The sequence below is a fragment of the Chiloscyllium plagiosum genome, unplaced genomic scaffold (genome assembly GCF_037043375.1).
Source record: "Chiloscyllium plagiosum isolate Xiang-an unplaced genomic scaffold, Cpla_swu_hap1 HiC_scaffold_2, whole genome shotgun sequence".
In the NCBI taxonomy this organism is placed as follows: domain Eukaryota; kingdom Metazoa; phylum Chordata; class Chondrichthyes; order Orectolobiformes; family Hemiscylliidae; genus Chiloscyllium; species Chiloscyllium plagiosum.
In genome coordinates this window covers 84995621-85012601 of record NW_028270140.1, presented here as the reverse complement: position 1 = coordinate 85012601, position 16981 = coordinate 84995621, and the positions used below count along the sequence as shown (strand labels likewise).

At 40.6% G+C, this 16981-nt stretch overlaps 1 protein-coding gene across 5 annotated transcripts in view; it reads left to right on the top strand.

Annotated features, from left to right (window-relative positions):
• The window catches only part of prr16 (proline rich 16), a 248938-nt gene that overhangs the window by 208058 nt on the left and 23899 nt on the right, over positions 1-16981 (top strand). The window contains exon 4 of one of the 5 annotated variants that reach the window (XM_087998270.1): positions 5804-5831. The exons of the other annotated variants lie outside the window; for them this stretch is intronic. The gene's annotated coding sequence lies outside the window, so the exon portion shown is untranslated. The remainder of the gene's footprint in view (positions 1-5803; positions 5832-16981) is intronic. 5 annotated transcript variants of the gene reach the window in all.

The following is a 16981-nucleotide window of genomic DNA, read 5'->3' as shown; positions in this document are numbered from 1 at the left end:
AGCCCATATCCCTCCAAACCCTTCCTATTCATATACTCATCCAGATGCCTCTTAAATGTTGCAATTGTACCAGCCTCCAACACTTCCTCTGGCAGCTCATTTCATACACTTACCCCCCTCTGCATGAAAAAGGTGCCCCTTAGGTCTCTTTTATATCGTTCCCCTTTCACCCTAAACCTATGCCCTCTAATTCTGGACTCCCCGACCCCAGGGAAAAGACTTTGTATATTTATCCTATCCATGCCCCTCATAATTTTGTAAACCTCTGTAAGGTCACCTCTCAGACTCCAGGGAAAACAGCCCCAGCCTGTTCAGTCTCTCCCTATAGCTCAAATCCTCCAACCCTGGCAACATCCTTGTAAATTTTTTCTGAACCCTTTGAAGTTTCACAACATCTTTCCGATGGGAAGGAGACCAGAATTGCACGCAATTCCAACAGTGGCCTAACCAATGTCCTGTATAGCCGCAACATGACCTCCTAACTCCTGTACTCAATACTCTGACCAATAAATGAAAGCATATCAAATGTCTTCTTCACTATCCTATCCTATCAAAGAGCTATGAACCTGCACTCCAAGGTCTCTTTGTTCAGCAACGCTCCCTAGTGTATCTACACCTGCTGTATAAAGTAGCTACCCTTTCTGATCCCGTATTCCAGCACCTAGTCTGTAGCCTTGCAGTTTACAGTTCTCAGGGACAAATCCACATAGCTTTTAAAAGCATTGAGGGTTTCTGCTTCCACCACCAAACAAATTCCTATCCTTCAATCTCCAATTTGACGAAGAGGTTATCTCTGTGATCCTCTGAGAATAAAACTATCACATCGGCAATAAACAGGTTATGATATTTTGATACTTACTGGCACCTGTTCCTGAGAATTGAAAATTGTTGCTATTGTCTGTACCAGTGTTCTCATTTCTTTTACGAAACAAGTTTCAAAAGACTTGGAAAACCTGTATAACCAAGGTTAACTTCCAAAAGCTATGTTAACAGTTTTAAGATGAAGCAGTTAACACATCAAATTGACCACCTTGCTATCCCGAGGTGATTCCCCATATGCAGCCCAATGCACTGCTGTTAATTCTGAAAGTTGACAGGTTTGAGTTGACCTCCTGATGTGCTGTCAATTTCCCTTTTAACTTACTTTCTACTCACAAACACACAAACATCTGCAAACTTTAAGGACTTGTAACTGGGTTTCATCCTCTATTTGATTAATACCAACCAGTTGTCTGTTGCTTCATAGAATCATCGAATCCCTACAGTGCAGAAGTAGGTCATTCGGCCCATTGAGCCCATACTGACCCCCCAAACAGCATCCCCCCCCCAGACCCGTCTCCCCTTTTCCTGTAACCCTGCATTTCCCATTACTAATCCATCTACAACTCTTGGACACTATGGACAATTTAGCATGGCCTATCCATCTAACCTGCACACCTTTGGACTGTGGGAGGAAACTGGAGCACCTGTAAGAAGCCCACGCAACCGTGGGGTCAATGTACAAACTCCACACAAGCAGTTCCTTGAGGGTGGAATCGAACCCCAGTCCCTGGAGTGAGGCAGCAGTGCCAACCACTAAGCCACTGTGTCACTGTCACTGTGCAATTATCTATATTATTCAATGAGAAATTGATAATGTCAGTTATATTTAAGTAATTGTGAACACATAAGCCCTGATCTCTGTTCCAGGATTGGGTGCACGGATGTGAAAAAAATCTTGGCTCCGCTAACTTGACCTTTAAAGATGGCTGCCCGCACTTCTGATTTTCATTTGGGTGTTGGTTCGGGAATCACATTGGGCCAAGCCAGGGAGACTGGAGAAGGCTACTAGTCCCAAATTCAGACTGGGAAGAAATCCTGCCTTGGGACTCCAGGCTCCAGCACTGTGATTAAGGTTTAAAACTAAAGATAAAATCATAAAACATTATTCCTTCTCTCTCATCTTCACTCCCACACATTCCCTGTGCTCCTCATACCTCCTGTGTCACCCTCTGCCACTCTACCCAATAGTTTGTCATCACTTTCATCATTTGATCTACCATGCCAACTCATGGTGCAAGGGTACTTGTGGAAAGATATGTAGTTCAATTACTTAACGTTCCAAATTTAGACTACAAACTCTCATTCATAAAAACCCATTTATATGTAGGAAATGTGTATCATTCCTGAAGAAGGGCTCATGCCCAAAACATCGATTCTCCTACCCCTTGGATGCTGCCTGACCTGCTGCGCTTTTCCAGCAACACATTTTCAGCTGTGATCTCCAGCATCTGCAATCCTCACTTTCTCCTATGTGTATCATTGTCTGGGCCAGCCATTACTGCTCATCACTAATTGCCCTTGAGAAGGTACTGATGACCTGCTTTCTAAACTATCTTGAGTGTTTGTTGGAGCTGTGTCAACTCAGGCAAATGGGAAGTGAACATTGCACTTCCATCTTGTGTTTTGTAGGAACATGTCAGAAAAGGAATAGGCCATTTAGCTCTTTGATCCTGCTAAGTTATTTAATGATCAAACACTTTAATTGCCTTTTACCTACTTTCCTCACAACCTTTGATGCATTGATAGTTGAAAATGTACTTACCACTATTCTGAATATCCTGGAAGACTGAGCTTCCGTAGCCTTCTGGGATAAAGTCTAAGAACACAAAAACTCTTCTCCTCTCAATCTTCAGAACAAATCTGGTCAGCTTTTGTTGCAGTCACCAGCAATAATGTCTTTCCTGAAACTGCATACCGTAATTCAGGTGCAGTCTATCCAGGCTTTTATGCAATTGAAGCAAGACTTCAGTATTCCTGTACTCAAATCCTTATGTGATAAAGGCTAACATTTTATTCACCTTCCTAACAACTTAATGCACCTGTTTGTTAGGGTTCATCCAAAGACACCCACATCCTGGTGGATATCTACACTTTCCAACTTCCCACCATTTAAAAAACAATCCACACATCTGTTCCTCCTACCAAAGTGGAAAACCTCACAGTTTTCCACATTATATTCTATCTGCTACATTCTCGCCCAATAGCTAAGTCTGTCTAAATCCTCCTGAAAATGTTTTGTATCTTCCTCACAATATGAGTTCTTGTTTAACTGTGTATCATATGTAAATTTGGATATATTACATTTGTCCCCATGTCCAAGTTGTTGATGTATATTGTGAACAGCTAGGACCCAAATCCTGATTGTTGTGGTTCACAACCTTCAATGTGGAAATGACCTGTTTGTTTCTACTCACTTTTTTTCTGTTTGTTAACCACTTCTTAGTTCGTGCAAATAAATTACCTCAAATACCATGTGCTTCAATTTTGCTAACCAACACCTGAAAACCTTCAGAAATTACAAATGCACATTGTACATGTACACCAGTCCTGTAGGTATCAAGACAGGTAGATAAAGTCGTTAAGAAGGCATACTTGCTTTTAGTAGTCAAGGCACAGAGTTTAAGAACAGGACGCTTATGCTGGATCTCTATAACACCTTGGTTAGGCCACAGCTGGAGCATTGTGTGCAGCTCTGGAATCCCCATTCTAAGAGGGTTGTGATAGCACTGGAGAGGATGCAGAGGAAGTTAACCATGTTGTGTCTGTTACTGGCGAGTTTCGGTGATGAAGAGAGATTGGACAGATTGGAATTGTCTTCCTTGGAGCAAAGGTGATTGAGAGAAGACATGATTGAGATGTATACAATTATGAGGAGCATAGACAGGGTAGACAGGAAGCAATCTTCCTCCTTAATGAAAGGATCAGTGGGCCAAGGGACATATATTTAAAATAAAGGGGTAGAAGATTTAGTGGAGATGTAAGGAAAAGCATTTTAACCCAGAGAATAGTGAAAATATGGAACTCACTGCCTGTATGGATGATAAGGAAAGTGAGCTGAAAATGTGTTGCTGGAAAAGAGCAGCAAGTCAGGCAGCATCCAAGGAACAGGAGAATCGACGTTTCGGGCATAAGCCCTTCTTCAGGAAGGCTTTCATTAAGGAGGAAGATTGCTTCCTGTCTATGCTCCTCCCTCTGCATGGTTAACCTCCTCTGCATCCTCTCCAGTGCTATCACAACCCTCTTATAATGCGGGTTTCCAGAGCTGCACACAATGCTCCAGCTGTGGCCTAAAGAAGGGCTTATGCCCGAAACGTCGATTCTCCTGCTCCTTGGATGCTGCCTAACTTGCTGCGCTTTTCCAGCAACACATTTTCAGCTCTGATCTCCAGCATCTGCAGCCCTCACTTTCTCCCCGATAAGGGAAGTGACCCTCATAATATTGAAAAAGTATTTCAGTGTGCATTTGCAATGCTAAGGTGTATGAGGCTATGAGCAAGTGCTGGAAAATAGGAGTAGGATAGAGTCATAGAGCTGTACAGCACGGAAACAGACCCTTTGGTCCAACTCGTCCATGCCAACCAGATATCCCAACCTAATGTAGTTTTATTTGCCAGCATCTGGCCCATATCCCTCTAAACCCTTCCTATTCATGTACTCATTCAGATGTCTTTTAAATGTTGCAACTGTACTAGCCTCCACCATTTCCTCTGGCAGCTCATTTCATACATGCACCACTCTCTGTATGCAAAAGATGCTCCTTAAGTCCCTTTTAAATCTTTCCCCTCTCACCCTAAACCTCTAGTTCTGGAGTCCCCCAACCCAGGGAAAAGACCTTGTCTATTCACCTTATCTATGTCCCTCATGATTTTATAAACCTCTATAAGGTCACTCCTCAGCCTCCGATGCGCCAGGAAAAACAGCCCCAGCCTGTTCAGCCTCTCCCTGTAACTCCAACTAGTTGTTTTTGACCAGTGCAGACTTGAAGGGGCAAATGGCCTTTTTTTGTGATGTAAATCTCTATAACTTTATGATTATATCCAGCGACTCCACAATATCAATTTTGTTTATGACATCCTCAAAAAACTCAATCAACTTGATCAATCATGATTGTTAATTTGTAGAACAATGAAAATCCTTTTTTATTCAAGTATAAATTTATCATATCCTTAATGATAGCTTCTAGCATTTTACCTAATACTGATCTAAGACTAACATATATATAGTTCACTGTGTATCTCCTTGCTCCTCTCTCATTTTCTAACATTTGCTAACTTCTAATCCAGACCTGAATTATTCCAGACCTGTAGAATTTTGGAGAATAATCATCATTGCATCAATTATCTCTATAGCTGCTTCCTTCAACACTCTGAGATATATCAACTTTCAGGGACTTATCAACTTTCAACCCCATTAATTTCTCCAGTATAACATTCTCACTAGTACTAATTTTCAACAACTCCTCATTGTCCCTAGTCACTTAGATCTCTAATGCTGATAGTTTTCTTGTGTATTACTTATTTAACTTCTCTGTTTTTCTCTAATCTCCATTATTCCTGACTCTGTATGTAATAGGTCCACATTCATCTTTAGCTAAATGTTTAATTTTCTTTGGTATCCATGGAAGCTTTTACAGTTCATTTTATGCTTCTTCCCAGATTGCACTCATTCTATTCTTCCATACCTGGTTAGTTTCTTGATTTTCCTTTGCTATATTCCAAATACCTCCCAATCCTCAACTGAATTGTCACGACAGAAACATTCCTTTGTGAAATCCAAATTGCTCCTTCTACTTAAAAAAAAACATACTTTTCTTAAATTTTAGACAACTTAGACTAACTCCCTAACAACACTTCTCACCAACAAATTATTTCATGTGACAACACTCTTGGATGTTTTTTCACATTCTTCTGTGTTTAGAATGAAACCACTCCCCACTCTCAATGCCCTGTTTAAATTTACTGTTTCCTTCTCCTCCTTGTAGATGGTGGACAGACTTTGGTGAGTCAGAGGTAAGTTACTTACTTCAGTATTCCTAGCCTCTGATCTGCTCTTGTAGACATAGTTTATATTACTAGTCCGGTTCAGTTTCTAGTCAGTAGTAACCTCAGCATGTTGACAGTTAGGGATTTGGTAATATCGAATATTAACTGGCAATGATTAGATTCTCTCTTGTTGGAACTGGTCATTAACTAATACTTTTGTAGTGTGAATGTTACTTGCCATTGGCTGATCCAAGCCTGGATATTGTCTGGGTCCTGTCAATTTAAACATAGGCATACGGAATGGGCATACAGTGTCTGAATGGATCTGAACATTATGTAATCATCTTCACTTCCAACATTATGATGGTAGGGAAAGTCATTGATGAATCTTATGAAGATGCTTGGACCTAGGCTGAGGAACTCCTGCAGAGATGTCCTGGAGCTATGATGAGCTTGGCAAGTCGACACTTGGTGACATTTATAGATATTTCTCGACAGGTTTTAACATTTGTTGACACTTGGGGACAAATCTTGATAATACTTGACAGAGAAATGCATGTTGACACTTCAAGACATTTATTGATGAGTCTTGACAAATCGAACAGTTCCAAATGTACTCCTTTTATGCACAATGTTCTTTGCAGTTAACAGTCTCAAGAGGCCTTCTCCCTCATAAAAGATTTCTATCCCCAAGATGTTGTGTGGCCATATCCAGAGTCATACCTCAGCTCTTCAAGGGAATATCCTGGTTTTCCAAAAGGAATGTGCTGAGAACAGATCTACACTTACCTAGTCTAATTTCCATACCCTGTGTATCAAATCTTAGTAACTCCAGAATTAAATGTTAGTGTAGGCAATTGGTCATTTCAATGGCGAGCTGCATCTCGGAACTGTGTCTGTGTGAACTATATATCACTCTAATCCACTCCCATGAAACTGAGAAATGGCTGGGGTTCAAAGGTGAGAATTTGAAATCCCAATATTTCAATAAGTTTTGCTGCAATACAGAGGCTCTGTAACGAGGCTATATAGCAGACAATAATCGTTTTGAAACAATTCTCAATTTTGCATTTTTGGTCATGAGTTTGGAGTATTGGAATGCTTTGGAAGAAGTTCAGCATGTACAATAAAACTGAACCTATGATGGTTAATTTAATGGAAGGAATGATTTCATCTATGCTGGATGTGAGGGGCAAGCAAAAAATAGGAAATAACAGTGTACTCGGGTCTAAATTACCTTTTGCTGATGTGCAGCTGTGTTCAACAAAAAGGCAAGGTCAGAAATCAAATAACCTGCTTTTACCATTGATATGTCAAAAAACTGGGTTGCCAATTATAAGCAAAAAGAAAATCCACTTTGATATTTGTGAGGACAATAAGTGAAAGGGACAGCCTTACCTCATGATCGTGGTAAAAATGGACTATCAATTTTCTGCCAAGATTAGAGTGGTGCTGGAAAAGCACAGCAGGTCAGGTAGCATTCGAGGAGCAGGAAAATCGACGTTTCGGACAAAAGCCCTTCATCAAGAATGGTGCCTGATGAATCATCGATATTCCTGCTCCTTGAATGCTGCCTGACCTGCTGTGCTTTTCCAACACCACCCTAATCTTGACTCTAATCTTCAGCATCTGCAGTACTCACTTTCGCCCTATCAAGTTTCTGCCACTATTCTCCAAATGCATTTAAATAGCATAAAATTTAATAATGCTAGGTCCTGCAATGAAGCAGTTAGATGGAGAAAATGATCCACTATTCCTCCTATTGATTTCAGACTCATTGTTGCAATGGAAATAGGAATATGGATGAGTTATGTCTGACCAATCTTAGCTGCTGTTCTTCAAATCACTTCAACTAGAATTGGTAAAAGTGCGAAACAGGGTCCTCCAACTGTTGCTTTTTTGTAGAGAAAGAATAGCTTGACCAGACTGGAGAGAAGGAAAAAAGTAAAAAGTTTGCAAGCTTATTTGCAATTTACACTAGAATAGTGGTTTCTTCCCTTATAGTGCACTGAAATTTCAGCTGAGAAGATGGGATGAGCCTTTACTCCTTTAAAAAAAACTGCAAGGTTGGAGTCTTGTCAGAGGTTCCAGTGGCAACACATCTTAAATTTGTACACCTCTAGTTTGAAGAGTGAAGCGAATGAGAAGTGAACATCCAACCAGCTCTCAAAAGGCAGGTGTCAGCTCTTAGAAAAAGGCTTCCTACCCTAAAGACCTCTGACCTTTAATCATTTTGCCTATTGCATGTCATACCTCCACAAGTGTCCTCTAGTAGGTCATTTGACAATCCCATTCTTCCTGGTTTTTAGATCCCATGACATCACCAGACACCACCTCACACTCTTATCATCACCGCAGATAACTTACTTAAAATCTTGACCCCTACTTGGTTTGGAACTAACACTTATCTATGTCTGATACCTTTCATGTGATATCATTTCCAAAGCATCCTCAGAAATGATATCTTCCTTATCTAATGATGTACAGAAGCCGGTGTAGGACCAGGTGGACAAAGTTAAAAATCACATAACACCAGGTTATAATCCAACAGGTTTCTTTGGAAGCACTTGTGTTGATCCTTGCAGTTTCTGATCTACCTGATGCTCCTTGACATCACTATTGAAAAGTATTTTTTCATCTGTGCACTATGGTACCTCGCGTTAGTTCTCCATCATCTTTCTATTAGCTGCTCCATGATTTCCAAGATGTCAGACATTTTTTTGATGAGCCTGATATTTTTCAGTGAAAATTGAGAGAATTAACACCATGAGCTTTGATCCTGATTGAAAACTCCATTTCATCCACCTGACATTCCCTCCCTGGTTGACTGCTGCTTTGAGTTGACCTCGTTCCCAACTTTATAATCTTATTTACCTTGAGTTGAGCTTTCTATTTTATGATAGCTCTATCACAAAGATTGTAAGTTCTACCATTGATCATCAACTACCCCGTACCTACCGCAACTAATATGCAATTGAATTTTCCCGTAATCTTTTGATTTTATTGTGCCAATGTCTTCAGATTGTCTAAATTTCTGCTGTCTGAGTTTTAAGTCCTATCAAATCATGCTGACCCATCACACCCTCACTGACCTACATTGAAGATAATAGATTTTCCTACTCTAGCCCATTCTCCCTATCTCACCTTTGATAGGTTGCATTGCCCTAAATGGGCTTTGCACATAAATTATTCAGTTGGAGAATGTAAGTGATTTACGAGTTGGTGGTTAATAGATTTTAAAAATGCAACAGGTGATTTAACTGATGATTTGACAAAAAACATTCAGTTGTGTATAAGAGCACTTCTGGATATAAAAGAATTAGATCTTGGTTATGGGAGGTTCCTGTGGTGCAGTGATAGTGTTCTTACCACTGAACCAGGAGGCCTAGCTTCAAGTTCCATCTGATCTAGAGGTGTGTAATAACATCTCTAACAGGTTGATTAAAAGGAATCTAGATGTAGGTTTTGTTGCCACTCATTATTCACTGTTTAGGCTAAATATAGTTACTTATTTATGTTGACCATAAGGCGATAGGAAGTACTAATCATTAGGGAACTTTAAAATCTTGCTTTGTGCAGGGAGTGTTTATCTGGCAGGAAGAGGGACAGTGGTTGTTCTGATAATACATTCATTAATTCATTTTCTATTTATATTGCTAACTGTTGCACTATGGCATAGATTCTAGACTAGACAGGCCTGTACCTTTCAGACAGCTACAGAACATCACAACATGACACTCGGGTATAAAGACACCTGTTTCACCTTCAAATCAATTTCTCTATGTGGAGTGGAGTCAGTGTAGCTTGTCCAGTCAGTCAGTTATGTGCTATTTACTGTGACATCAAGCACAGAATTCAGACTGTGAGCTATCATAGCAAGATAAATAGTTGATGTTGTTATTAGGCTTTAAGATGTCTGTCTCATGAAGAACGTGCATCTCTGTAGTATATGTTATGTAGGCTAACTTATGGAAACAAAAAATCTTCACTAACTTACCCGAAATGATTGCACATAGCATCCCTACAGAAGCAGGCTCTTCAATCCATTGAGTTCACACCAACCCTCTGAAGAGCATCCCACCCAGACACCCTTCCCTTTATCCCTATAATGATTGCATTTACCATGGTCAATCCACCTAACATGCACACCTTTAGACTGTGGGAGGAAACTCATGCAGACAAGGGGAAAATATGCAAACTCCACACAGACTGTCACCCAGGGGTAGAACTGAACCCATGTTCCTGGCACTGTGAGGCAGCAGTGCTAACCACTATAGATAGTTAAAAATCACATAACACCAGGTTATAGTCCAACAGGTTTAATTGGAAGCACACCAGCTTTCGGAGCGTCGTTCCTTCATCAGGTGATAGTGGAGGGCTCAATCCTAACTCACAGAATTTATAGCAAAAATTTACAGTGTGATGTAACTGAAATTATACATTGAAAAATTGTTAAGTCTTTCATCTGTTTGAATACCATGATAGTTTCACTTCTTTCATGTGTAAATCACAAAACCATTTTTTAAAAGTTGCATTCTCAGGTTAGCTGTTAACAATGGGTGATAGCGAGACAATATGTTGAAGGTGTTTACCCCCTGTGTTTTCTGTCTATGCCATGATGTTTAGATTGATTCTAATCTAAAAAGTGAGATAACGGAGTTTTACATGAATTCATGCAGTTTTTGAGCAAAGTACAATATAACTCTACAAGTACAAATTCACCCCACAAAATATATGTGTGCATGTGGGTCTTTGTCTGTATGTGTGTGTCTGTCTGGGGTGGGGGTTGTGAGTGTGAGAAAGTATATGTGTGTAGTGAGTGTAGAGTATCTTAAGTCTGTGAGGTGGAGCATGTGGGAGTGTGTGTGTCTGTAAGGGTGTGTGTGGGTGTCTGTGTGCACATCTGTGTATGTGTGTATATGTGTGTGTGTGTGTGTAGTGCAATGGTGATCACCTGTAATGTGACATGAACCCAAGGTCCCGGTTGAGGCCCTCCCTATGGGTACCGAACTTAGCTATCAGCCTCTGCTCGGCCACTTTTTGCTGCTGCCTGTCCCGAAGTCCGATTTGGAGGATGGTTACCCGAAGGTCCGAGGCTGAATGTCCTGGACCACTGAAGTGTTCCCCAACTGGGAGGGAACCCTCCTGTCTGTTGATTGTTGTGCGGTGCCCATTCATCCGTTGTCGTAGCCTTTGCTCAGTTTCCCCAATGTACCATGCCTCAGAGCATCCTTGCCTGCAACGTATAAGATTGACAATGTTGGCTGAGTCACATGAGTACCTGCCATGTACATGATGAGAAGTGTCCCCACGCATAATGGTGTATCTATGTCCACCCTCTGACACGTCTTGCAGCGCCAACCGTGACATGGTTGTATGGAGTTGTCCTGAAAGCTGGGCAGTTTGGTACAAACAATGATCTGTTTGAGGTTTGGCGGTTGTTTAAAGGCAAGTAGTGGAGGTGTGGGGAAGGTCTTGGTGAGGTGCTCATCCTCATTGATAATGTGTTGCAAATCATGACCACTATAGATAGGTTATAGACATGGATTATAGAAAAGTTAATCATTGTAATGCCAGAGAAAATCAAACACTTTCATCGCACTTAAAGTCTATTACTGATAGTGATTTAAAATTTGGCCATGCCTTCTCTCTTGGCTTATGTCTGTGAATGGTTCTCTGGGAACATAAACTTAATAAAGTGATTCCAATGTCAAAGTTTAGAAGCAAAGTTCCCAGATTCATTTTTCTCACCTAATTTATCCCCCGTGTCCTCTTGTTCTTTGATACTATTCCCCTCCACATTCCTGATCCCTAACAGCACCTCTTGATAGTACAACCTTCACCCTTACTCCTTCACCTCTACTCTGTAAAATCTCTGCTAACCCCCATCCTCCAACATGTTATTTCACCTCCTACTTGCATTGTCACCATTAAAATACTTTGTCAAACATATCATTTAGACCAATACATGAATCATGTCTCATTCAAAGACACAATCACCATCTTTTTCCCCACAAAGAAGTATCTTGACTCATTTTTCTTACCATAGTACAAAGAGTGCAAGCTATTAAGTTACGTCAGTTGAAAATTATCTTTCCAAAGGTAGGATGTACAAATACAGATGGTAGGGAAGCTCGCTTCTTTTTAGTATCTGAGGTATCTTGAAAATTAAGTATTTATTTTTTTCCATCTCACACATAAACGTGTTTCACCCATATTCCTGACCACACTATTCAAATTTATACTCAATTCCTTGTGAGAGGCAAACACTTATGTGGTTTTGTTTTTGTTAGAAAATTCATATTCATTCAGGCAAGAATGAAATCCAAATATTCTCTTTCTAACCATTTGGGGGAAGGCACTTGATTGTGTCCCTACCAGACATGGTACAAAGTTGTCACAAAATATGGCACCCCTCATCTTATCTGGGCGTAGTAAATCACAAAGTATAGCAGGCAGGATTACTCTTACCACATAATCAACAGTACACAGACAGTATACAATCTATCTTAGGCTCACTTTGGGGCTCATATCAATTGAGTGAGTTGTCTCCTGAGTCTAACCAATTCGAGAGGATGGTTAAGCTGCCTGCACCACAGTGCCATCATCCAGTAAACTCTGTGGAGGCCAGGAGGGTGATGGATACGAAATCTCAATCAATTAGCTTCATAAAACATTTATTTTCATTGAAGGCTGTCAATTTAGCCTCAATAACTGCTGACGATTTCTGCAAGCCTGATAGGCAATTTAACAGAGGGGCACAAAACAAAGTAGTTAATCGCTTACTTTTGGAATTTGTTTTGATTTTTGATCTCCAGTGTCTTATCTGTTTGATAGATGTTTTGTGCTTCCAATGTGTACCACAAAACAGTTCTACATACATTGACTTAAATTTCCTTGATACGATTTTTGTTCTTTTATTTAGTGTTTAAAAATCAACATTTGTGGGACAATCACCCTGAATGACTTGAGTAGCACTTGCATGATCCAAATGGATTAAAAATCAACACGTGTTGCTTCAGTTTCAAGCTTGTTTTCCCTCTCTTCTCCTTGAAGATGTTGCTTAAATCCTGCCTTTTTGACCATGTATTTAGCCGATTTACATTAAAATCACTCATACAGCCTGACACTGGAACTCTCTGACAATGTAGAACTGTATGGCATGTGATCACTCGGCAAAATTGTTCAGCCTGCAAGTTTTTATTTCAAGCTGTAATATATATTTAGGTAGTCCTAGAACACTAGCGCGCAGTGCCTGTTCGCTGACAGGATAGCATCTGTGGTCTCTGCTATCATAAGTATTTTGATTTCCTGTGATATTATCAATTTCTTTTAACCCTGATGTTTTCATAACTTTGTAAGTTTGTTTTGTTTTAAGTTCTGTATGGGTGGGCCACACTTCCCTGAACTTTCAGTGATTCCCTGTGCCGCCCCCCGCCCCCCGCCCCCAAAGGAAGGCTTAGATCTACCTCTAAAGGAATGAACCACGCAACAATAGAACTCTTTCACCTTCTATGCGTTGCAGAATGTACAACCTTACATTTCTCTGTCAGAATCCTTAAATTACCTAGAAATGGAGTAGCAAATGGATTTAAAGGAGTCAAAATGAAAGAATTTTGAAGTTTTTAATTCTTATGTTTCTTCTATTTCCATTGCTACAGCAATACCTTTTAAGGAAAGTAACAATTGGAATAAGAAATTGTTTTTGCAGTGATTACCTTGATGGCAATCAGATTTAAAGCAAAGTTAGATGAGCTACAGATTCTCAAGATCTCTTGATCACTTGAAGATGGTCCTGTTCCTTCCCTCACCTCTCAGAGAAAATTCTATGAAAGTGGCCCAGATGAATACAATCTAAAGATACCATTAAAAGTGGAAATCCATGTACAGCCTGTGTGGTATAAATATTTTCTGCCAATACTGTGCATGCAACAGAGGTATTTATCCATTTCAAGTTGGCTTTTGCAATATGAAAACACAAAACAAGAGTGAAACTTGAAACAAGCCTAATTATGGGTGTTCACCAAATAGCATGTGTTACAAGTAGTTGTAGATAATATGCTTTTCTGTGCTTTAGCCAAACATTTTTCTCTGGCTGTTTGCAGTTCTATTCGATGTAAACTAAGAACAAAATATGCTGCATATACTCACTAGGTCAGGCAGGGAAGACATAATATAATGGATTTTTTGGAAAGGAACATGATTAGAAATTTTGGACTCCTGCTGTTGCATTGCGTTCTTAACATAAAGTTGGTGAAGCAAGCGTTGTGCTGTCCTGTGGTGGGAATCCAGTTACCATGCATTTATCCACTTTGAGTACTTACTAAATGGGAACTTTACCAAATTAAGTAACATTCATTTTTTAAAATTAAGTCAGCAGCATATAGGAATCTCATGCCTCTAGTTCCCCAAAGGTTTCAAAGTGACGTGTTGTTTATTCGTTGGAATGAATGTGAGATTTTTCTTTTCTATAATTAGCAGCATAAGGGGTAGCATGATGGTACAGTGGTTAGCACTGCTGTGACACAGCGCCAGGGACCTGGATTCGATTCCACCCTTGGGCAACTGTCTCTGGGGAGTTTGCACAATTTCCCTGTGTCTGAGCTGATTTCCTCTGGGTGCTCTGGCTTCCTTACACTGTCCTAAGATGTGCAGGCTAGGTAGATAAGTCATGGGGAATGCAGGGTTACAGAGATATGTAGGTGGTATATCTGAGTGGGATGCTCTTCAAAGAGTCAGTGTGGACTTGATGGGCTGAATGGCCTACCCCCACAATATAGGGATTCTATGGTGAGAGGCATGGTTTAGTATCAGCAAGGAATAGGGAAGTACAGAGCAGGGGATGGTCTTGTTCATGGCCTCAAACAGGAGGGTGCTGCTCTGATGAGAGATAGTGATGATTGGCATATCAAACAGCAAATCACAAGAACCCATTGATTTTTGAGCTGGATGAGGGATGTTATGAAGATGTCTGAGTGGAGCCTGTTACATGAATCACAAGAAGTTAGCGTGCAGGTACAGTTAGTAATTAGGAAATAGAATGTCCATCTTGAGTTCAAGGATTTTGGAGTTTAAAAGTAGTGAGGGCTTGCTATAATTGTACAGGACATTCGTAAGACCACACCAGAATATCATGTATAATCTTAGTTTCCTTTCATGAGGATGGTTGTTATTGTGTTGTAAACAGAAAAGGTTGACTTGACTCCTTGGAAGACAGAAATGTGGAGAAAAAGCTTGAGTAGGTACAGCCCGTATACACTGAAGGCAAAAAGAACAAAGAATGACCTTATTGAAACATAGAAATTTCCAATGGGGCTTAAATGGGTAGATGTTGAGAAGATGGTTTCTTCTTTTTGGAAAAATCTAGATCTGGGGGTATAGTTTAAAAATAAGAGCTCTTCCATTTAAGACAGAGGTGAGGCAGAATTTCTTCTTCCAGTGTTTTACATGTCTTTGAAATTCTCTTCCACAAGGAGGAGTGATGGCTCCTTCATTCAATGTATTAAAAACTGAGGTAGACAGATTTTTGATTGGCAAAGTAGTCAAGGGTTATGGGCGACACACGGGAGCATGAAGGCAAGGTTATAATCAAGGCAGCCATGATTTGATTGAATGCTGTTGCAAGCTTGATGGAATGAATCGTTTACTCCTGCTCCAAACAACTTATCATTTGCCATGCTGTTAAAAGACCTCAGCAGTTTCCTTGGCATGTCATTTATGGAAGGTGCCAAAGGCTGTATCCTCAGCCATATCACATGGCCTTGAGAATCAAAGCAATTATTGCAATGCCGTACAAAAAAGACTGAATTCAACCACTTGGTGACATTGTTACCTATACAATTGACATGTGCCTCTGGAGCTTTAATTCATAGCTAACCATGCAGCAAAACAGGCAAACATGGCTCCTGAATGAGGACACAGCAAATATCTCATGATGCACACAATGATCACATTAAATGTGACACATACCATTTACATTGCACCCGAAACATTAACTTGATTTCTCTTCACAAATGCTGCCAGACCTGCTGAGCTTTTCCAGCAACTTCTGTTTTTGCTGCATATAAATACTGTGGTGAAAAGAGCAAGTCAGAGTCTAGGAATGTTACAGTTAGTAACTCACCGCCTGACTACCCAAAGCCTGTCCACTATTTACAAGGCACAAGTCAGGAGTGTGATGGAATACTTCCCACTTTCCTGGATGCACCCAGCTCTAACAACACTCGAGGAGCTTGACACCATCCAAGTCTGCACTAATTTAGCATTTAGTTCTTAGACAGCACTTTCAAAATCCATGACCACTATGTCTAGAAGGACAAATTCAGTAGAAACATTGGAACACCATTAACTGCAAGTTCCCATCCAAGGCACACGCCATCCAGCCTTGGAAATATATGATGGTTCCTTTAGCATCGCTGGGTCAAGATCCTATAATTTCCTCCCTATGGATATTGAGGCTGTACTTACAGCACATGGCCTGCAGTGGCTCTAGAAGACAGCTCACGACCACCTTTTCAAGGACATCAAAGGATGAGTAATAAATGCTGGCCCAGCCAGCGATGCCCACATCCTGTGAGTAAATAAAACTAAAAGGTGACAGCAGAGGCAGAAACTTCCAGCCGTCTGATCATTCATGATTCATGTAACCCTGCCCTGTACTGTAATGCAGATGTTACAGCTACCATTGCAGTGCCCACTGCTGGTCCTGTCATTGGGAGCTGTGCTTTTCAAATTAAATTTTGCTCTCTAAGTGGAGAAAGACCCAAAGTGAATGGTGTCAAATTTGTGGGAAGGTATTCTGCAGACTGTCCTTATCCCCACTAGTAAAATCAGTCTTGAGCCTGCCAACTTTAAAAAGGGCTGCCCAGAAACAATAATATGCCAAAGCAGCCTTTACTAAGGATGTCCTGCCAATGTGATTGACCAGCAGCCGAGTAACCTTGGCAGCATCAGAACACATGGTCATGGCCATCACTGGGACTACAAAACGAAAAGGAAAATACAAGAAGGGAAACAGGACTTATAGGTAAAATCTGGGCTTTTGGTGGAGGGGGGAATCGGAGACCCTAACAAGGAGGAGCTACAGGTGGCGGATATATGTTCGACAGGCTGGCATGAAGGTGCCAAGCTGGGCAACATAGATTTAAAAAATAAAAGAGGCACTTAGATGCAGACTA